Genomic DNA, 23,672 nt, shown 5'->3' with positions numbered 1-23,672 from the left:
GAAATGTTCTATTGAATGATTTGAAAATCACTAAAAGCCCTCATAGTCATTAACTTTTTGGTTAGTTGTCTCAATTTCTTTCCCCTCAAAAGAGTACAATGATGTGGGCAGCCTAAGGCAGCAACCTCATTAATGAGTGTTCAAACATGAAAGTTGCCTTTCTCCAAGTCGATTTCTCACTGCCCAGATATTTATTCTTCATGCCTTTTTTTTTTTTTTTTTTAATTTTTTTTTCAACGTTTTTTATTTATTTTTGGGACAGAGAGAGACAGAGCATGAACGGGGGAGGGGCAGAGAGAGAGGGAGACACAGAATCGGAAACAGGCTCCAGGCTCCGAGCCATCAGCCCAGAGCCTGACGCGGGGCTCGAACTCACGGACCGCGAGATCGTGACCTGGCTGAAGTCGGACGCTTAACCGACTGCGCCACCCAGGCGCCCCTCTTCATGCCTTTTTTAAAAGTTCATTTGTTTATTTATTTATTTATTAAAGTTTATTCATTTTTGAGAGAGGGGAGGGGCACAAGTGGGTGAAGGGGAGAGAGGGGAGGAGACACAGAATCCGAAACAGTCTCCAGGCTCTGAGCAGTCAGTCTGACATGGGGTTGGAACCCATGAACCGTTAGATCATGACCTGAGCCGAAGCCAGACACTTAGCCAACTGAGCCACCCCGGGGGGGGGCCCTTAATTTGTTTTTTTTTTTTTTAATTTATTTTGAGACAGAGAGAGTGTGAATAGGGAGGGGCAGAGAGAGAGAGGGAGAGAGAGAATCCCAAGCAGACTGCTTACTGTCAGCACAGAGCTCAACGTGGGGGTCGAATTCACAAACTGAGATCACAACCTGAACTGAAATCAAGAGTCAGATGGTTAAACTGACTGAGCCACCCAGATACCCCCAGATAATATTCTTCATGCTTGATCACTGTCTTGTGACTTGTTAGCACCATTCAAAATACTGCCAGTGGTTTCTGTATAACATACACAGTAGACTATAGTCACCAATGTACCAGGCTTCTTGTTAGCTTTGAGACCTCTCTCTTTTAACAGGGCTGGAATCTGAAGGATGATCTGCCCCTATTTCAGGAATCACATTAGAGTATCAGCGTAGTTTAATTTCATGTATTCCTTAATTCTGATATCTATCTATCTCTAATACGTACAGGTCAGAAAACATAGTATGAACTAAAATGGGATTCAAATCACATGATTTATCTATCTGTTAAACATGTATGAATGTCAATTAATATGCTACAGAGTGTGCTGAATGCTGGGGTAGTTTCAACCTAAAGAAGTTTAGCAACAAGGAGAAGAGAAAGATTAAATAAAAACTTAAAATTCAATGTAATTTCAGTGCTTTAAAACCTTCAACAGAAGGAAAGGAGGATGCTAATTAAAATATTTCCTCACTCCCTGGTGATGTTGCAATTTCAATCAGGCACAAACATTTTATCTTTAATATCAAATGATATTGAAAGTCCTCTGTGGTATCTGCGTGATGGCTTTGTCATTAACATTTCAGTCTGGGGCATCGTTACATCCATAGCAATGAAGTAACTTTAAGACAGTGAAACAAATGGTGAAGTATTTTTAATCACTAATTGTATATCTTTTTTTGTTTCACAAAAGAACAATCTTATAAGGTAAGTTCATGGTTCTAGAAAGATCTATCACTAACAGTGACGAGAACAAAATGATAAATTCAGCTAGAAGTATGTAAGTGAATTCATGCATTAGATTGCACTGTTAACTATAGATAAACATATGGTAGTATTCAGAAGATCTAGGGGGATGGTCTGGTTAAGAATGTGAGCTAATATCCTGGGTTTAAATATCCACTCCATCATGTACTAGCTCTGTACCTTACCAAGTTACTTAATATCTCAAAACCTCATTGTTTTGCATCTGTAAAATGATGGCATTAATAGTATCTGTGATTAAATTAGATAACAAAGTAAATGCTATAGTACCTGGTACATGATAAGCAATGAACAATTAACAGTCATGATTTCTAGGATATTATTGTTCTTGTTATTTCAGTTCACCCTAAATTTTATTTAATCTGATCTATAATAGGAGTGTGTGTGAGAAAAATCAGTCTGTCCTTATTCTGTTTTAAGAACACGTCGTGGGTGAAACAGTAATGTTATGAAATTGATAGAGAGTCATGTTAAACATTATTCATTCATTCCTCATAGATTTATCAAATTCTTAGTAAGCGCCAGGTGCCAGTTATTAATTTTGTGTTTTTGTTCTCAAGAAGCTTTCATTTGCATCAGAAAACATCTTGAAATACTCAGTATTCAGATATGGATGCCCTGAAAATCTGACCAGTAATCTTAGCAGTATATAATTGACGATCGTTTTCTATCATTTAGAGATGATAGTTGTTGTGGACTGGATGTTTGTGTCCAACACCCCACCTCTCAAATCCAGACATTGAAATCTTAACCCCTCATGTGATAGTACTAAACAGTTGGGCCTTGGGGAGATAATTAGGTCATGAATGGGATCAGTGCCCTTATAAGGGGATGAAGTAATCAGAGCTTGCTTTTTCTGCCATATGAGGATACAAGAAGAATTCAGTCGTCTGCAACCTGGAAAAGGGTCCTCACCAGAACTGGATCATGCTGGCATCCCGATCCCTGACTCCCAGTCTCTAGAAGTATGAGAAATAAATGTATTGTTTAAGCTATCCACTCTATTGTATTTGCGTTAGAGCAGCCGCATGGACTATGACAATAGCCTTTGGAATTCCTGAGTTGTTGCAAAGCAATTTTACCCCCGAGCCAGTAACTCCCAGTACCTGACCGCAATTCTATCATCTGGGCCCTTCCCATCCCATACCCAACCCAAATTACTACTCAGGTTGGTCTGGCCATTTTGTGCTAGACTCTTGCTTGCCCTGATAGTATAGTAAATAAACTTGTGTGGCTTTTTCCTTCATTAAGGTGTTTTTTTGTTTTTTTTTTTCTGTTTAAAAAGGTTTTTTTTTGTTGTTTCTGTAAATTTTCAACAAACCCCCGTGTCTCCTGCTGCCTATACATCCTATTTATAGAATGTTAATTGTTGTTTCAAGAGACCTTTTTTTTGAGTGGTCATTTCAGTTGAGAATTTAAAGATGGTTCTAAAATTGGCCTCATTATTCTAACAGCAAAGATATTTAGAGCACCTATTATGTGCTGGGCATTGTGTTATGTGTTAAGAATATTAAAAATTATAAAATAGAAGAGTGGTAATGCAGAAGTGTGGGAAGGAGTGACTAATATGCCTGGAGAAATGAAATGTTTTATGAAAGGAAAGACCTTTGACTAGGGTCTAGAAGGTGAATGTCAGATGATGAAGGGATATTGGTCAGGGGGCCAGATGGTAAAGTAGCCAGGAGAAGTTGTCAAGATGTTTGGCAAGCAGTCTGTCAGTCTGGAGTGTTTGGCAGATTGGCTGGAAAGGGATGTTGAGGCCAGATTATCATGGGCCCCTAAGGTCCCACTGGGATACATGGATTTATTCTGTAGGCAAACGAGAACCCTACAATTTTTTTTAAGCAGATGAGTTGTAATTACATCTTCAATATTTCATGTATTCTGACTTACTATATAAATATCCAGCTCAATTTAATGAATAGTGTTACTTAACAAAATCGCAAATCCGATCTGTGTTAAACAATTCTGCTACCAGAGAGAAAAAAATACATTTTTGAAGATAATTTCCTTAAATTTCCTCCTTGATCTTTTTGCTTCCTCGTTCCTGCTATTTTTTGGTACTTGGCGGACTTGTTTTCTCTTTTGGTTCTTTCCTCTTGAGATTTCAATTCTGTCCTTTCCTTTCCACTAATAGTAGCGTGAAATTTGCAGGATTTGTTCAATAGTGCCAAGGAAGGCTGTGGCTTTATTCAGCAGTATGCCCCAGAGATCATCAATTAAGCTATTTTTGTAGTATGGAAATCTATATCGTTTCAATGTTCTAGTATGAATATTTTCACAATATATTGTTTCAATACCTATGATATATTTATAATTAGAAATGTCAACAGGGAATTCTAAAATGTCTTCTTTTAATGTAGTTATAGTCAATATTATTTCTAACATTAACAGTGTTAAATCTCTGTAATTTATAAAAGGCATAATCTCTGAATTCATGAAACAGAAGTTAAATTACTTTTCTCCACGAGCATAAAACAATTCTATAATTTAAGAACATATGATGGAAAGAATAGGCTATTAATAAGAGCCAAAACCCATTTTTTTTTTTTCCAGGTAGTTTCATTGGAGATTTGTTCTTCATGTGTTTTTGCTCTTTAACTTTTCTGTTCTTTTTTCTAGCACAGAAGGAAATAGTTGCTGTATATTTCTTCCTGAGGCACACACTGTAAATATACTGTGAGTCAGGAAAACACAGAAAAGTTCCAAGGTTGGCAAATCATTTTAGAAGGAAAAAGTCATCAGGAACATGAGACTCCAAAGAAACAGATGTAAGAATTACTTTTTATAAGTTGTGTTGCAGAATTTTTTCCTAATCTCCCAGTTTTAGAAAATATGTACGTGTATGGATCAGGATGGTTCAGAAAAAAAGATACTTGGACTTTAGAAATTTAGAAAAAAATTTAAATATTGAAATGACGTTGCCTTCCAATTTCAACGGGATTAATTTATATCAGGCCCTGGATAATTTGGCAACATATAAATAGGTGGATATTAATAATATCTGCTTAATATCTGTTTAACAGATATCTGCTTAATATCTGTTTTATTAAGAAAAACTGAATAATGTTGACAGCAAAAGAAAGCAAAATCATTTCAGCATTTTTACTTCAGGTTTTTTTCATGACTGTTCCCATTTCAGTTGAGGAATTCTGTTTCTCTTGAGCTTACATAGTGAACAAAATTAATTTGTTATTGAATTGGAATCTGTGTTATTTTTTCCTGTATATAATTACAGTTGTTTTGTATAAATAGAGGACACCAGAAAACAGAGTAGAAGTTTTAGGCCATGAGTTTGGGAGTAATTTGATGCGTATTTTAATTGTGAGACTATGACTGACATGTATCAGAGTGAATGGATAGAAATATGTTCACATTTATTTGTTGAATTTATTTAATTATACATATTAATATCTATATTTAAATGAATTATATTAATGTTGATATTTGTGTTAATATTTTGAATTATTCACATTAACTATTTAAATATAGATGCGGAGAGTAGTAAGGGGTCTTAGAGATTTTTTTAGTCTGTCCGCTCACCCACTGTAGAAACACCTTCTGTAATAGTCACCCTTTACCTCTGCTTGGATACTTGTGATGAGAATCTCACTTCTTTATGATGCAATCCACTATACAACATGAAAAAATCTGATTTTTGAGCTAAACTCACCCATTCCAATCTAGTAAAAGTGGTTGTGTTAAAAAAAAAAAGTGGCTGGGGGAGTAGTAAAAGACAGGGAAAGGATCCTCAGGAAGTTCACAACTTGGCAGAGGGCTAGCCAAGGGCATTAAATGCTGACCAGAGAGGGAAATTTTAAAAGCCACAAACCCTATTGCTTCCCATGTTCCTGGCATGGCCAGATCTTCCCCCAGCTGCTACCTTTCCAAGGAGCTCAGGAAACATGAAAAAAAATATAAAGGACACAAGTATTTTGTCTTTTCACACTTTCTAGGATCAGGCTCATGTATTATCTTAGATTAAAAATCTTCAGGTATTTTTGTCTAGTGTCTGTTCACTGGGTACTTAAAAAATGTTCTCACTGGTATAGAGTAGTTTAGTGCACTGAATAAGACTGAGGTCTTGCCTAATGTTCATATCCTGCCTCTTCTACTTCACAGTATGGCTTTGAACATATTATCTAACTTCTCTGTTCCTTGGTTTCCTCATCTGTAAAATGGGAATGAAATAGTACCTTCTTTATTATGAGACCTCAGTACATTAATATGTGTGAAGTGTTCAGCAGCATGCCTAACACATGGTGATCACTCAATATGGCTCTTATTATAGAAGCTACATATTTCACCAATACTTATACCTTCTTATATTAACAAGTGAGGATTTAAATATTCCAGTTGTTGAGAGATTTAATCTCTTATTTTGTGTATGCAGAGTCAACGCATTAGCAGTGGGTTAAAAGGCAGCCACAGCTGTGTGAATTGTAGGGAAAGAAAGATTTCTTGCTTCTGCTGAAATATTTCTTTAATCTGATTCCCAAAATACCTCAAAAAAGAGACAAGTTTTTATTCCACATTTAGAGAGAAGCAATTTAAAAGCACATGCTCTAGAATGTTACTTAACATAGTATACATTAATTTAGGATAATATATTAATGGTTGTCAGTCCTTTATAGTTTTGAAAGAGGGGAGGCAGAAAAGGGAAAGATGTGGGAGTAAGGATACCAATGAAGAGGAAACAGTTGGAGAAGGGGAGCGGAAAGCCCAGAAGCACGCTCACTGTATTACTTTGTTCCTCAGGCCTGTCCTATTTAGCTGCATGTAAATTCCCCAAGTAGTTTGAGTCTAGCAGAGGTGGGCAAATGTCTACCTTAATGGGAAATAAGCCTGTGAATTCTTTGAGAGTCCTCACCTTTGCTGACCTGGTATTCTCTCCTGAGATATCTGGAACTTTTATAGGATTTATTTTTACAATTAGATGAAAAAAAAAAGACATTGTGTTTTTGTTCAAATTTTGTCATTCCACCAAACGGAAACCCTCTCTCCTCTTCTTTTCAATAGCTTCCCCTACCCTGTCGTCCCTCGTGCCTTTAAAAGCACCACCATCCCAGGCTGCAAAGCAGGGAAGCAACGTCTACAACTCTACCTGAAGTGTCTTTCAAGTCTGCTATTGATCTTGGTAGCCATGTCACTATGTTGGTTCAGATCTTCACTCTACACGATTGACTCCTAACTGGTTCTGTGTTTCCATTTCTCCCTCTCTAGGTACCTCTAAATGACCTTCTGAAAACTCCATTCCAGCAATTAACTCTTTGTTTTAAAAATCACTAATGCTTCCCTATCGCCAAACAAGGAAATATCTACGTCGTCAGCATATCTGACAAGGTCATTCCTGAACCTTGCTGAACCTGAGATTCAATCTGCTGCACCTTCTCCTCCTAACTTGGGTAGCAGCACTGAGCTACCAGCTGTTCCCTGGATGCACTCTGCTGTTTTCCATGTTGTTCCCCTCTGCTTAAAGTGCTTATTCTGTTTGCAGCTGCCCTTTCATCTCTAAAGACCCTTCAGGACCCTGATGTGACCACTCTGTCATTCCCAGGCAGAATAGCTGCTTTTTCTGTGCTCTAGTAGTTGTGTGTGCATGTATTGATCACTGTGCTTCACAGAATGTTCTAAAAAAAAAAAAATATATATATATATATATAATTTGTTTTTTGTCTGTTCTATAAGTTTCAAAAAGGAATCAACAGGGTTTGAATCTCAAACACCAGTGTGTGGCATGCCATAGGTACTCAATAAATGTTGATTGTTGAATGGCTTATACCTCAGATTCCCCATCCCTGCTAATTTCAATGCTACCTTCTCAGGTCCACTTCACAGTTTCCTTTATGGTGCTCTGATTCTCTCCCATGCAGAGCGCTTTTTTTCCTTTCATGAAAAACTATACAAATTTCTTTATTCCTGTTGGAGAGTTTTTTCTATACCTTATAATTAAAAATATCTCCTTATTTATAAGTTAGCTGAAATAGAATTGTGTCCAGAGATGCCTGTATTCCCTGGATCTGTGTCTTATGTCCAGTAGATGCTTAGGATATTTGCTGAATAGAGTTAAGCCAAGAAAAGCCAATCCTTAGCACATCTTCTGAAAAGATATGCATGACCCAAACACTGCTCCACAATGTCTGGTTTCATTGTGGTTTCTGAGGACAGAAATTCTAAGAGAAAAAAATACGTTTGCCAAATAAAAGTTATCAGTAATTCACACAGTACAGGGGATACATTCATTTAGATTTCTTTTCTCTTTAAACCTAGTTAATATCAGGATGGAAATGATAGGAAATTCGACTGAAGACCAGCAAAGTAATTTAGGAGCACAGAGGACTTAAAGTGAGGGTGAATTGAATGGTTTCTATTTTACGATTCTTGGGTACCAAGGACTAGATTATGAAGGTTGAATCAGGAAGGCAAGATGATGTCAATGGCAAACGCTACCTGTTCTGAAAATTTTCTAGTGTTATACTAAACAGACCTTTCTTCTTCCAGTCCAGCATCAGGCACCAGAATTCAGTTTAGTCCTGATAATATTATGTATGGTTCAGGTACGTTAGGGGGCAAATATACTTTCACAGGGATCCTAAAATTTCTTTGGGGGAAATGTGTGTGTATTTCACAGACTCATCAGTAAATGCCTGGAGTACCACCTGTTCCTAACTTGGGAGCTGTATAAAATAAATTTATATACAATTGAGTTATTGATGAGTTAAAAAGATACTTAATGTCTAACAACAACAACAACAACCAATGGGAATAATTTTAGAAAAGGGAGGAGTTGAAAGAAAAAGGTTTGCCAAGACAGGGTAATAAATAGGCAATAGAGACAGATGAAGAAAATTGGAAAAAAGCTAGGTCATGGTGAAATGTCATTAAGTCATTTAAATCACACATTTGGTGATGAAGGAGGAATTATCGGTATATTTACAAGATAGAAAAGTTTTTCAAAAAAAGGAAATTAATTCTGAGGATAGGCAGCTGAAAAGGCCTTGGAAGTTAAAAAAAAAAAAAATTATAAGTCACAAGATATCTCCCTGGGAGACAGAACTGGAAAACCGCTGATTTAAAAAAGTTAACTCTTCTCCCCAAGTCTCCCGAAAGACTGTGGACTAGCTTAATTTATATTTACTTCCGTAGAAAATGTTTCAACACAAAGTTTTCGCAAGGAGACCACAAAGTAAAGCGGTTACATACTTTTCCAAAATAAACACTACTAATTATAAAATTTCATCAAATATAAATGGAGGGCGTTTTCTTTTCTTTTTTCTTTCTTTCTTTGTTTCTTTCTTTTCTTTCTTTCTTTCTTTCTTTCTTTCTTTCTTTCTTTCTTTCTTTCTTTCTTTCTTTCTTTCTTTCTTTCTTTCACGTTTCAAAATATTTGAGGAAAGGAAATAATTCATTTCCCTAGGAGGTCCAACTGTGTGTTTCAGAGTTCCTACACCCCGGCCCAGAAAAGCAGACATAATCGGATGTGTGTGCGTATTTTCTGCGAGGTGCGTCAGCATTTTATCAACTTCTCAAAAGTGTCAGTGGCCCTGAGAAGTTCAAATTCCCGGCACTAGATTGTCTTTGGGAGTCCCTTTCAGCTCTCAATGTACCGTAATCCCACGAATCTTTGTTCTTGTAACCTAGCCTGTTTTGAAACCCCTTCTTCCACACATCTAGGACTGCCATCCAAGTGATGCTCTGCGAAGCGGGCTAAACTGTGGAAGTTCCCCCTGGACCCGGGGCTGGGGAAGGGCATGAACAGCGCAGCTCCCGGAGTCCGCTCACCACTCCTTACACAGGCAGCGGGGCTGGGGCAGCTCCAAGTGCGCCGAGAAGTGTAATCCCTCCGCTAAGTACTTGGCTCTCAGTCTCCAATCACTAGTGGGAGCTGGAGAGGGCAAGTGAAAAAAAAAAAAAAAAAAAAAAAAATCCAGAGGCAGCCGAGGAGCGAGAGGAAAAAAAAAAAAAGGCCCGCGGCGGCGGCAGAGCGGCCGCGGCGGCCAGAAGTTGACGGTGCGGCGGGGCGCGGGGCGCGGAGTTGGCGTGGGGCCTGCGCGGGGCGCCCGGACAGTTGGGGGGCCGCGGGGACAGCGGCGCTCAGGACGCCGGTGCCGGGAGCTCAGCGGCGGGTAAGGCGCGGGGGGGGGGGCGCCGGGGGGGGGGGGGGGGGGCTTGCGCGCGGGGCTCGTCCCTGCAAGCGAGCGGGAGGCAGCGGAGCCGGCGTGGGCAGGGGGGCGGCGCGGAGCCGGTGGCGGCGCTGCGGTAAGGAGCCAGCGCGCAGGGGGAGAGGAGGAGAACGTGCAGCGCGGCCGTGGGGCGGCGCGGCGGCGGGCAGCGGGTCACAAGGTGGCCGCCTGGGCTTTGTGCGCGGGCGGCGCTGCCGGGACCCCGAAACCTCGTGCCGGCGCTGGCGGGGAGTTGGGGGCAGAGGCAGCTGCGGGCGGGACACGTGCTCCGGACCGGGGGAAGGAAGGACGCGCCGAGGCGGGGAGTCGGGACCTGCGCACCCAGGGATGGGGCGGGAGGGCGAGCGGAGGGCAGCCCGGGAACGGGGGAAATGGGCGCGAGTCCGGCAGCCTGGGAGGCAGGACCCGCAGACACCCAGCTCGGCCGAGCCACCTGCCTCGGAAGCCTCCCGGGACTGCGCTCTGCGGCGGGAGAAAGTGCGCAGCGGGCTGGTCTGGTGTCGCGGACTCGGCTCTCGGTGTCTGCCGCTGTTGCCTCTTTCCCTCCGTCTCTTACTGTGTCTGTTGCGTTCTCAAATGTTTCTCTCTCTCCCGTTCTCTATCTCTGCCTCTCGCCCTCTCCCCACCTCCTCTCTCTGTCTCTCCCTGGGCCTGTTTGTGTGTGTCTCCCTCTCCCCACCCCCTTTTCAGTCTCTGTGTCCCTCCTTCTCTGTCTCCTTATCTTCTTCCCTCTCTGTCTCCTACACTCTTGTCAGTCTTTCTCGTTTGCAGGCTTTCTGCTGCTCGTCTGTCTCTACTTCTGTCTGACTCTCGCTCTCAGCGCTCATCAATCCACTCGTGACCGTGTCTGTCAGGGCCCCATATTTCTGTCTGTCCCTTGCGGGGTTAGGGTTTCAGACATTAGAGAGGATCCTCCGGAAGTTGTCCAGTGTCTTATTCCTTTTGAGCTGCACCACTTCAGCTGGATCCTCGGTCCTTCGCATTTGTTCTCCATAGAATGGGAACTCTGTAGTTTCCGTGAGTTATTAGGAATTGCTCTTTTCTTAGTCACCTTTCCACCAAGGTGAGGTCAGTGACTGAGCAGCCACAGAGGTGCCAGTGAAAGAAAACAGAAGAAGAGAGCCGCTTAATTGCCTCCAACATATAAAGAGAATGTACCAAACGTATCTGCAGTGAAGCAGAACCACCTGAGAAACGTTTCTGAATTGTGGAAAGAAACACAAAGCCTCCAATCATGAGAGGAGTCAGCTAAAAAGTATTTGAAAATAATTTGAAAAGTATTTATGGAAATGTCTTGCTGTACTAAACTGATGCCAACGAATTATCTGTGTTTCTTGCATATATTTTTAGGATCCTAGTGACAACTCTCCTAATTATTGTTTTGGGAAAATTATGAGAAATGTCCTGTGTCAACTGGGACATTTGTTTTTGAGAAAATATTCCCTCTTTGTACTCTTATACCTCTTTACACTCCAGTGATCAAGAAGAATTATTTTTAACTGCAAAGAAAATAGGAAAGGATTTGTCAGTAATTTTAAAACATGAGACCTTCCAGAGATCAATAATTTCTTTGGAAAACTCTCACTGTAAGGACGTTTTGAAGGATATTACATCTTAGTGAAATATGCAAGTTATTACACACTTAGATCATTGTGTGATGCAAAACCAGGTTGTGTGCTGTAAGCAAATCATAGTAGTGATGGTTTTTTATGGGAAACATAGCTGGGAAATTAATTGCTCTGATTTTCACTGTTTTCTTTAGTCATGCATAATGTACCTTTGTTTTTAGCAAAATATGGCCGAGGGCTACAAAACTTGATACAGTGTGTTATTTGTCCAATCTGAATTACCATTTAGAAAACCACCTTTTCCTTTTGCTCACGAGATAGAAGTTGATATGATCTCATTACTCATGTGCTAGGGTCTGCTGATGAGTTTTAATGGCACTGATTTGTGATTTTAAATCAAAATGTTAGCTTTTGGTGAGTTAAAATCCTGATTTATGTCACGTCAGTGAATCATCAGTATTTATAGGGGCTTTGCCACCTTGTCTGCCAGGTGCTGCATGGTGTTTAGCCCAGGCAGGGTTGTCTGAATTCCCTGTTAGATTATTGTCCCTCAGTGACGTGCTGCCTCTACTTGGGGTGTGTTCACATATGTCCCTCAGAATGTTCCAGTCATTAAATAATATTTATTAAGAGGAAATTGACTTAATTTTTTCCTCGTAAACTTTGAAAACTGTGTGAGATGGCCTGATAAAACATTTTTATACAGTAAATACTGATTTTATTATTTAACAGTGTAAGGTAATTTAAAATGTGATCTCTTTTGGTGCATATAGCAGCTTCCAGCAGTCAACTCGTGTTTATCATCCAAATCTAAAGTCAGTTGTCACCCACTCCAACCTGGCAAATCCCTTCCTAATTTTCCTAAGCCTCCTCATCTCTGCTGCTCCGTTTCTGGGCACACCTCTCATTGTTTCCCTCTCCGCCGTCTGGTTCCTTGCTGGGCTCTTCCTCACTGGGCTGTCTTTTCATTGAAATAAAATGGTGTGTCTTTTCTTTCCTTCCCTGAATTTCAGAAGCCCAGTGAAGTACCTGCCCTACGATAGTCAAAAAATCCTTGAAGGGTGATTTGTCTTTAACTTGTGATGCTAATTCTCTGTAGGTGCAGTAGCTCAAAGGAAATGCTATAGTGTGGTGTAATAGATCACAGACGGAGGGATGAGACAGTCTCAGAAAGCATCTCCTCACACACATTAATATTAAAGATGAAGAGGATGAGGCCTAAACAATTTGAAAACCTTGTTCAACAATAGACAATGAAGCCACAGTCCTTTCCCCTGGACTCCTGCTTGCCTTCATTCGCTAGAAGTAAATCCATTACCAGGAGCTAACATTTACTATCTAACCTCTGAAGATTTCTTCTCATGCTGACCAGTGACAGTCATGCATGAAACTGACCATCTTGCAACAACTGATAATCATTGGTTATACGTAATCATGGAGGTAATAGTTGTCTTTCGAACATTGACTTCTAAGTGCATTTATGCGAAGCATTGTGCTGTGTCATCTTGGGCAGACTACTTACTTCTACCTGAATAGAAGATTCACATTCTCTGGATGAAATTTTCTCCTCTGTAAATTTCTGTGCATGTGTTGAGTGGGGGTAGGGAAAAAAGAAAGGAAGTTTGGACCAGATTAGGAGCACTTTTTGAAGTTTTTCTTCAGAGACCACCAGTTTAACTCCCAGAACAACTGCATATTCATCTGTTTTACATATCAGACTTCCCTGTGAACTTTTGTTTGAAAAAAGGCTAACACAGTTTAAAGAAAGCTTCACGACCACTTACTTTTCCAGTCTCTCTTGTGATTCTTGAATTTCATAATCAAGATAATTCCTAGCTTTTAAATCTGGGTATTTGGAGGATGGTTGATAAAGTTATCAGAATAGAAGGAGAAGCTGATTTTTAAAAAAAAGTTTATTTTTGAGAAAGAGAGAGAGGGAGCATGAGTGGGGGTGGGGCAGAGAGAGAGGGGACAGAGAATCCAAAGCAGGCTCTAGTGGGCAGCAGAGAGCCCGGTGCAAGGCTGGAACTCAGGAACCATGACATCATGACCTGAGCCGAAGTCAGACTCAACTGGCTGAGCCACCCAGACGCCCCAGGAGGAGCTGATTTTGCCTGAGAGATACTAATTTCAAGTTCTCATATGCTGAATTTGATGTGATGGTAGAAATTTAAGTGGAAATGTTGGACTATATAGAGGCACCCAGTATTCCCAGGAGGGAGGGGATAGGGCTAGAAATACGTACTCCTACTGAATTTATAATTAAAATTGAAGAAAACTAAGACTTATTAGAGATAGATAAATAAATGAAGGTTTGGGAGTGGACAAGAGGGGCATTTTGTTACTTCTGAGTATTTATTAAGGTCTATAGTATTGAGACAAAAGTAGGGTATTATATAATAATGCACATCAGGCAATAAACTGTTTTCACGATTTTTAGAGTATCTACTTTACATCCTGGTAATCTTAATTACATTCATTTTACTTAAATGTTTGAGTGCCTCCTCTCTGCCTGGTGTTGTTATACACCTCAGGGATACTGTAGCCATAAGAGACCCCAGGCTTCTGCTGTCGTTGAACTTGCATTCTAGAAAGAGAAAACAACCAGGAGCAAGCACATGAGTAAGACCATTTCCAGGAGTGAAGATTGACATTCGGAAAATAAGACAGGGAGGTATGACAGCACGTGACTGGGGCTGTTCTTTATATGGGGTAGCCATGGAAGTCCTTTCTGAGGGTGTCCCTGAATACCAAGAAAGCCAGCACAGTGGAAATCCAGGAGAACTTCCTGGAAGAGGGAATATCAAAGCTGTCTCTAAAGCAGCAGCAAGTTGGGCACACGCTTGTCAGTGTGGTTGGACTCAGGCAATTAAAGGAAATGGTAAGAATGAGGTCAGAGAGATAGCCAGGCCCATGTTATGGAGTATTTTATTGAACCACCCTGGAAGATTTTATACAGAGGAGTCAATAAGTATGACTTAGCATGTCTGTAGTGTGAGCGGGGATGTCTCAAGTAAGATGATGAGGGAGGCTATGAGAAGGATCTCGCTGATAGTTCGGTGGTTTGGCCAAGGGTGGAACCCAGAGAAATTGATCAGATGTTGTTCTTATTACTGAATAAGAGTCACTGAGTTGAATCATTTCCCCCATCTTGATCAACATTGCAGCAACCCACTGGCTCAATACTTGCTTTTACTCTTACATCCACATTTCATTTCCCACATGTCACCTCCTTACCTTCCTTCAAATATCTCCTGGGCTATAAGCGCCTTGACTCAGAGGGTGCAGTATATCCTGGCAAGGTTCTTCAGGGCAGACTCTGGACTATGCAGGGATGCTGGACAGTTTCAACTAACATCACTTCATTTTACATACAATTTGTGTTCTGGTTACAGAGGAAAGGAAGCAAGTAAGTTAGAATTCCTTTAATCAGGCTTCAGTGGCATTTTTCTCTAGCTCTCAGCTTTGAAAACAGCAATGCTTCTGTAAGAACTTCACTGCGAAGTCCACGTTGTTAGACATGGATCTCACCCATCCTTGTATCTCAGCCCTTTGCAAAGAATCAGTACATAGGAGGCATTCAGTACATATTTGTGGAATGCTGCTGGATGCAGTCTTCTAGAGGACCTATAGTTTTCACTCAGCTCACTTCAGTTCTCTTGTGTTTCAGCAAGTATATGGCTGCATGTGCCTGCAGCTTTAGAAGGTACTAAGTGGCAAGTTTGGAAATGATTTTTCTGAAGGTTGTATTTCCTTATTGGCTAAAGAAGAAAGAAACAATTCAGGGTATCTCTTCATAACCTTTTCTTGCCTGGCTCTCTTGAGATAAACATTTTAGTCATTTTTATAGCAGTTGCATAGACAGGGACTTAAACAAGTACAGACACATCTGTCACTAGTTAATTTGTTGATTTATGAACCTAAAATGACTCCCAAGGAAGTCTGTAATGATGGTGCCTTTGTCTAAATTAACCTATCAACAGAAATCAGTGACTTTTATCTAACTAATATATTTTACAGCCATCTTAAAAGATACGAAATTATCAGTTCTGTTGTCCAATAGACATTGAGCCATAATAGTACATATAATGAGGGATTATCCCCAAATCCTTCCTCTTACTACTGAATGTAGTGCTCTATTCAAATGGGGTTGCAAACAACTTGGAATCATCTTACTGTATCTAGCAGTTCTTTTCACTGTTTTAATCCTTTTCTGTTAGTCAAGAGGCCACATCTTCTTTTCCTTAACTCTGTTTCCTTACCTCTATTTTGTTAAATTTTTTTTTTTAACGTTTATTTATTTTTGAGACAGAGAGAGACAGAGCATGAACAGGGGAGGGGCAGAGAGAGAGGGAGACACAGAATCTGAAACAGGCTCCAGGCTCTGAGCTGTCAGCACAGAGCCCGACGCGGGGCTCGAACTCACGGACCGTGAGATCATGACCTGAGCCGAAGTTGGACGCTTAACCGACCAAGCCACCCAGGCGCCCCACCTCTATTTTGTTAATAAAACCTCCTGCAGTATCCCATTGCCTTCTGTGTCAGGAGTGTTCTGTTTGCCTCTCCAGATCCACTTTGAACCCTTCTCCCTTATGCTCTCTGCCTAGGACAATATCTGGGTGAGCTTTTCTGATTTCCAGATGGCTTAGGTCATTGGGGAACCCCAGCAGGAGATTAAGGGGAGAGTGGAGAAGAGGCTCTTAATTTTCTTGGCTCCTTCTCTGCTAGATCAACTTGGGCTGTCTGGGTCCCTGCACTGAAAGGCACTACTTTTCTTAAGGTAGGCTTCCTTCCAGTAATCTCAGAATCTCTGCTTTTACTGTCCTGCTTTACTGTACTATCCTTCAGGGTTCTTCTAAACTCCTGTCTGTACCTTAGATAAATCCTCTTATCAACTTATCAGAAGTTGTAACAGTTACGGTGTCATTTTCTGTTGATTCAGCTTCTGAAAGCCTCCTTTTTGGAGGCTTCTTGGACTGATAAGAAGAGTTGGCCACCCTTACCTGTATTGGACATCTGCTTTTCACCCCGATTTTTATTCTTCTATTCATGCAACAGTGGCATAGAAAACCTAAGTTGTTGTTATATAAATCTGTCAACAAATTTATTGGTTTAAACACTTTAATTGACAGTCATCTGTTTACCTCCTCTATATGTAATTTGTTTCATTCACTCTTACTCATTCATTAGTACAGTACATATTTACAGAGTCAGTATTTAGGGCCAGGCAGTATGCAAGGCATTGTGGATACCAAAAGGCAGATGTTTACCCTTATGTGGGATGAGGATTGGAAGGGGCAGGAAAAAAAAACCCAAAAAACAAAAAAAATCCCTAAACAATATTTAGAAATGAAGTTGTGATTAAGGCTGTGAAGGAAATTAGAAGGGTGTAGTGGGAGAGAGTAGTAGGAAGAACTCTCACTTTGCTTGAGATCACAAGCAATGGTCAGGGGCTTTTGCTGACCTGCATCTGTTATTCAGGCTCTTTATGTATGAATTTTAGAAGATTTTCCTAAAGTCACAAATAATAAATCTTGGTAGGATAAGTAGAAATTGTAGGTAAACCTACAGTTGCTTTATACCATTACTTAAACTTAGTATTATGGTATACATCTATATCCTCTTTAAGAATTTTTTTGTGCATTTTTATGTATTTTTAAATAAAACCAAGGTCACATAGATTATCTTGTTACTTGCATTTTTCACCTAACCAGACATTGACAATACCATTGTACATCAATCTATCATTTTAAAACATAACATTTAATGTATAACCTGATAGTTAATGATCACTGTTGGTTATATTTATTAGGATTTTTGAAAAGTTAGATAAGCATGAAGAAAATGAAAATGACTAATAATCCTACCACAAAAATAGTCTCTCGAAATTAGGAGTCTCTTGGTACTTGAGGGTATAGAAATGGCTTCAGTCAGGGGTGACTGGGTGGCTCAGTGGGTTAAGCATCTGCCTTCAACTGAGATTATGATATCACGGTTCATGGGTTTGAACCCCACATTGGGCTCTGTGCTGACAGTGTGGAGCCTGCTTGGGATTCTCTCTCTCTCCCTCTCCCTCTGCCCCTTTCTGACTCGTGCTTTCTCTCTCTCTCTCTCTCGAAATAAATAAATAAACTTAAAAAGAAATGGCTTAAGTTATACAGATTTTTATTTCATCAAAACTCCTTTGAATTATGTCTGACAAAACCAAATGACAACAGAGAGGGAAAACAATGTAATCAAACCTCTTTTATCTAGTAATTATATTCCAGAAATTTTTAGGCCTAACATCATTGCTAGTTATCTCTATCTTATCACATATTAAATGAAAAATTGGAGTTTGAAGAAGTGTGGGCTATATGACTAATTTAGGAAAGCAACTTACGTATAACAGTAGGTTTTACTTTATTTCATTTCTTTCCTCAGTGTATCCCATGGAACCATGGTTTTGTGAATGTCAGGTGTTTAACTCAAGAAGGATCCCACGGGTGGCAGCGTCCCATTGCTAACTGTGGGGACTCTGGAGTTTGACTGGCTTTGAATCTTGGCTCTATTGCTTATTAGCTGTCTAACTTTGGGCAAATTACTGAACCTTGTTTGTCTCTGCATGATCTGTAAAATGGGGATGACAATAACAGTGATTACTTCATAGGTTTGTTTGAGGTTTAGAATAGTGAATATTTGTAAAGGGTTTAGAACAATGCCAGGCAGGCAGTAAACACCACAGAAGCATTTGATAAGTAAACAAATGATCAAAGAAATGAGGGAATTGCTATTTTCCAACTGCAATACTTCTGTGAACCTGTATTATGCTCCTGTGCCTTGTGGCAGTCCCCCAGGGGGTATTTGAGCACGGGACTTGTATTTTTCCTTGCATATATTCAATGCTAGTATTGAATTAGTATTCCTTAGAACATACTTTGGGAAAAATTGATATAAATAATTTACTAAACATTTCACCAGTCTATTTATTGTCTCCTGAAAGAAAGGAACCATTCTTGTTGCCGGGATAATTTTCCTCTGTCTGTCACACACATCATTCTTGGTTTTTTTTTTTTTTCTTTTCCTTTTTCTTTTTAAAAGTAAAATGAGGGGCACCTGAGTGGCTCAGTCGGTTAAGCGGCTGACTTCGGCTCAGGTCACGATCTCATGGTCCGTGAGTTCGAGCCCCGCGTCGGGCTCTGTGCTGACAGCTCAGAGCCTGGAGCCTGCTTCGGATTCTGTGTCTCCCTCTCTCTCTGCTCCTCCCCTGTTCATGCTCTGTCTCTCTCTGTCTCAAAAATAAATAAACGTTAAAAAAAAAAATAAAAGTAAAATGAATATTTTTTTTTACCCAGAGAAAGAATTTTTGCCAGTATACTTGTGAGTATACTCTGGACCTCTGGGACTTACTGAGCCCAAAGTTTACAGTCTATAATATTTTCTAGAAAGCTACTTACTGTTATTTTTTTTCTAACAGCAGAGAATATGTATTCGTTGATGTGAACTTGGGGAATGCAGGAAACTAACAAAATAAAACTCACTCAGGCTTCTACTACACGGAAATAGCCACTCTTGACATTTTGGGTCTTTTTTTTTCTTTATAAAGTTCGGAGCATAATATAATAGAGTTTTGTGTCTTGCCTTTCTTTTTCACTTGACTTTATGTAATATTCTTAATCCAAGAAACTTGGTGATTTCTGGCTTTCAGATGATTGGTAATCTACATTTCAAAAGAGCTTCCTTCCTTTCTCCCCAAATTCTGTGGCCAGAGACAATATGAAAATAAAATGGTGTATCTAGAATGAGTTTCTCTCTCATTCGGAAATTGGAACCACCTGGTAAGCAGTTGGCAATTCTTTTTAAAAGACCTGGAGTAGGTGACCTCAGGTTGCTTCATTTTTATGAGTCATTCCAGTGTTCCAGCCAGCAGCCAGATGGACGCAGAAGAGTCCGTGACCAGACTGCTTCGGAGGCATTACTTACTCATCCCAAGTGGACTGTGAGTGAACTTATATAATCTTGAGGTTAACTAGGAAATGTTATCCAGGGAAACCTGAGTTATCCAAAACAAATTTATTTAATTTTAAGATGATAACTCTGTTTCTTTCATTTCATGTTGGAGGTAGGGCTCTCATAATATACTAATACAGAGGACAGTGTCTCTCAGTATTTTTTCTTGTCTTACAATTTTGAGTGGGAAATAATTTTGTATTTATATGGCAGTGTATAGAGACTTGAACAATTCTAACTATTGTAAGTTTTACTCGGTGTACTTCGTAAATGATGGATTTATGCTGTAGTGATTAAAGTGCATCTTGCTCGCCAAGTCCTTTTTCATTCAGAAGTCCTTCCACAATTTTGAATCCTCATCTGACTCAAGATTAAATCAGTCACTCTTTAAAACACTTATCTTTAATATCTTTAGCAAATGAAAATATTTAAACTCTTTTTTAAAGAGGAAAACCATGCTACACTGTTTAATTGAATTAAATTAGCTTTTCATGGAAATTTACCTAGGAGCTGTTTCTGGAACCAATTTGGAAAATGATCTTTGTATTCTGTGGCATTTATGTCTGATTATGTTTTTCTTAGTAATTCTCAGTGGACCTGATTCACTCCTTGCTTCAGTCATCAAACCCTTGTGAGTTTTGTAGGCAAATTAGGCATTTCCTACCCAATAATTATGCATATTTATGGAATAATGTGTGCTTCTTCTTTAGATACAGATGGTGTAAGAAATTGTTAATTCTAGAACTTAAACTTATTTAAATTTTGTCATTTTAGCATTCTGTAGAGTATGTTAAGGCTAAGTCATATATAAACTTCTCCTGAAAAATGTTTCATAGAATGTAAGTTTTGACCTCTTTACTAATAAAAGCAGGTGCTGTTGTTTTGTAAAAATGGCAGATGATCCAAAAGTTCTTAAAAAATCTATTTCCTTGAAACCTTGTGTATTTCAGGCACATCAAAGATTTTGTATACTACATTTTCTGCCTTCTCTTAATGTTGTAATCTGTTGTTTTCCAAAGCCATGTGGAAATTGAAAACTCCTTAGAAAAACTCAGTGTTCAAGTGTTTTAGTTGTAAAATTTATCCTGTGTGATCAGCATTATGGGGACATGTTTTATATACTTGGTACGAGGACTATAACTTAATGCCTTTATTGCTTGATACTTCATGTGTATAGCACTTTAGAAGTATTAAAAACATATTTAGCTTTTCAAAAAACTTTTGCTGAATCTGCCACAGTCTGGATGTGAGACTTGCAGTTCTTCTGTGCATACACGAATGCTCGTTTGTTTTGTGTTCTGTATACTGTCTGTACCATCCTGCTTTCCCTCCCTCTCCCCTTCTGTTTTTTCTCTCAGTTTTGCTCTTATTTTGAAAGCATCATTTCTTCGGATTACTTTTTCTGAGCCAGAGAGGTTAAAACTTGCTCATTTCTAGGATTCTGAACCTGTAGAGTATTCCCAAGGTCCTTACTAGCTTCACATCCTCTGACTGATTGGAGTTTTGACTAAGCATAATTGACATGACGATTTGATATTCTTCAGACCTAATCTTAAAATACTTTAATATCATAGACTGATAATAGCAGCAAGAGAAATTTCTATCTTGTTATGAAATCACTTATTTAACTATAATTCCACTCGGTGTTTTTATGAAATATCCATGTTTTAAACATTTTAAAAAGTGCATTCTTACAGCTAAAACTAAACATGGCATGGACATATTATACAAAATATATTGTAGGTGTTCTTATATCTAGACAGTTTTTATTCCTTTATACAATCTCTTTGATATACAAAAATCTGTAATTGCATTATATAGACTTTCTCCAGATACTCTCTAGCTTATATATTTTTTGAAATTTCACGTATTTATAATTGTGATTTGAAAGTTATTGTTATATATTAAACATTTTTCTTACAACTCAACTAGTATGCAGCTTGACTTACCATGAGACTGTAAATTCCTTTTTTGGCTCATCTCTCCTAAACCTGGAAGGTATAATGCAGTTTAACAATAATATTTTATATCTTCAGTTTGTGAATAATGTCTTTCTTACAGCTGGAATTATTAAATGTTTATGCAGTGTGAAAGAACTTGATGCGTTATGTGTCAAAGAGATAATTGAGTCTTGCTCTGAGGGGAAAGATGTTTAAAATTACAGATGATACATTACCACAAAATAAATGCTGAGCACAAGTAGACAGAGTATGGGAAAGACAAAATGAGAAGTTGATGAGAACATCTATGAAGTGCCATGTTGACTCAGTCTATTATTCTGTCTTTAGATGATGCATCAGGGGGTGTGTTTTGGGAAGGCTGGGTTGGTGTTCCATGATTTCAGGCTTAAAATTCAGACTTCTATCCTTCAAATACCTTAGTTTTTCTCAATTAAATTCCCCTCTTTTTGAAAATGCTTAGAATTTTTTTAGCTTAACTTCCTGGATTATATTTATATTTCATTTCTCAACCAGATTATGAATTCTCGTTGAAGTATGGCAGCAGTTCCTTAGCTCCATTTTTGCCATGTTCCTACTTTCCGTCATTGTAGAGAGCTTTGACATTGTAGAGAGCCTTGACATCTGTAATGCTCCCTTGTAGTCTTCACCTTTGTTGGCTGACAGAATGCTGATCTTCCTTGTTTTTTTTGTTTTTTTTTCCACAAGACTCTCCTGTGGTCAACCTGATCATTTATTTTTATTTGCTTGGATTTTCCTTAGCTTCTAAATATTTTTTTCTCTTCTCTTTTTGGTGAAATTAGAGTTATAATTTCTTCATTCAGCAACTGATATTTTTGGAGTGCTAGGCTGTAGTAGACTAGAACTGCTTGTGGTATTTCAAGTAAAGATGAACTGTAAAGATGAGCTGTAGTTTTAAATGGGATGAGTACCATGATTTTTGTTCTTGAGTGATATTGGTGCCATTGTTAGCTTTGTTGGCCATCGGAACACATTCATGCAGTCTTTTAAGCTCCTTTTTATGATAACTAAGGCCCATTATCCTGAGAAGTATGGTCTGTTACTTCTTACCCTACATGCCTAACCCTATAGTTTTCCACTTTGACTTTTATTTGATGTTTTCCCCCTAGTAACTCATAAAGTTTTGGAAATCTTGTAGGTTATCCCACTGACTTGGCATTTCATGTACTGGAAAAAGTTAGTGTCTTTTGCAGACCTGGAAAATTTAATCTACATTTCCTCTTTTACATCATTTATAAAGATGTTAAATAAGACCACTTCCAGCACCTTCCCTATTTATAGCTTTCCAGCCAAAGCAATGCCTTTTTTTTTTTTTTTTCACTTTCTTTGTTTCTCCAGCAGAAGTTCATGAAATCCTCTGGGGACACTTTTTTTTTTTTTTAAATAACTTTTGTGGTAGTACCTTGTCAAGGGATTCTAAAAAAAATACATGGATTGTATCCACTGGTTTTTCCCTTGAGGCTGCACACATCTTTTAATTTGCTAAGACATAATTACTGTTGAAAAAATTCAGAGCTAGCGCCCCCTCCATTGTTTGCTGAATTCTTCAGTGAAGAATGCTTTAGCATATGTAGACCTCACAACATTGCCAAATTACCAAGAAATAATTATAACACTAATTTAGAGAAATTTGAAAGACGGTGGATAAAAGAGATGAAACTTAGCGTTAATAGGGATGGTTGAAATGCAATTATATATAAACAAAAATTATATATAAGCAAAAAAGGGGGTTACTAGGGCGCCTGGGTGGCTCAGTCAGTTAAGTGTCAAGCTCTTGGTTTTGGCTTAGGTCATGATCTCATGGTTGGTGGGATCGAGCCTGAGTTGGGCTCTGTGCTGGCAGTGGGGATCCTGCTTGAGCTTCTCTCTGTCTCTTTGCCCCTCCTCCCCTGCTTGGGTTGTCTCTGTCTCAAAAATAATTAATTAAAAAAGGTGGGGGGTTATTGTGTCTGAGTCTTTCTTAAGCTCTAGACCATGTTCTAAATAAGTCCATCCTGTTTAAGATAGTAGTGATTGTCATCTCCATGTTACAGGTGAAGGAATTTAAGGCACAGTGAAGTTCAGGTGTAGGACTTAATCTAGATCCTAATCTATACCTAGCATAGGACCACCTGATTCTAAATCCTTGCTTAAATGTTGAAAACCTCTTAGAGCCGGATGTTGTGTTGGTTATTGATACTACAAAATTACCGTCACTCCGTCCTGGTGGTCTTGGAAAGAGCCTTGGAGAACTTGGAAAGACTCCTGAGGATGGAAG

At 39.1% G+C, this 23,672-nt stretch overlaps 1 protein-coding gene across 2 annotated transcripts in view; it reads left to right on the top strand.

The window, feature by feature from the left end:
- The first annotated feature begins 9,484 nt into the window (after positions 1-9,484).
- Positions 9,485-23,672, top strand: part of BMPR1B (bone morphogenetic protein receptor type 1B) — a 412,007-nt gene continuing 397,819 nt past the window's right edge. Inside the window, exon 1 of one of the 2 annotated variants that reach the window (XM_042984157.1) lies at positions 9,485-9,822. The gene's annotated coding sequence lies outside the window, so the exon portion shown is untranslated. Of the gene's footprint in view, positions 9,823-9,900; positions 9,956-23,672 lie in introns of those variants that run through there. The other variant, XM_042984155.1, reaches the window with a different exon arrangement.

Source organism: Panthera tigris, chromosome B1, assembly GCF_018350195.1.
Source record: "Panthera tigris isolate Pti1 chromosome B1, P.tigris_Pti1_mat1.1, whole genome shotgun sequence".
NCBI lineage: Eukaryota > Metazoa > Chordata > Mammalia > Carnivora > Felidae > Panthera > Panthera tigris.
Note: the sequence above shows the minus strand (reverse complement) of the source record. Positions and strands in the feature narration are given on the sequence as shown.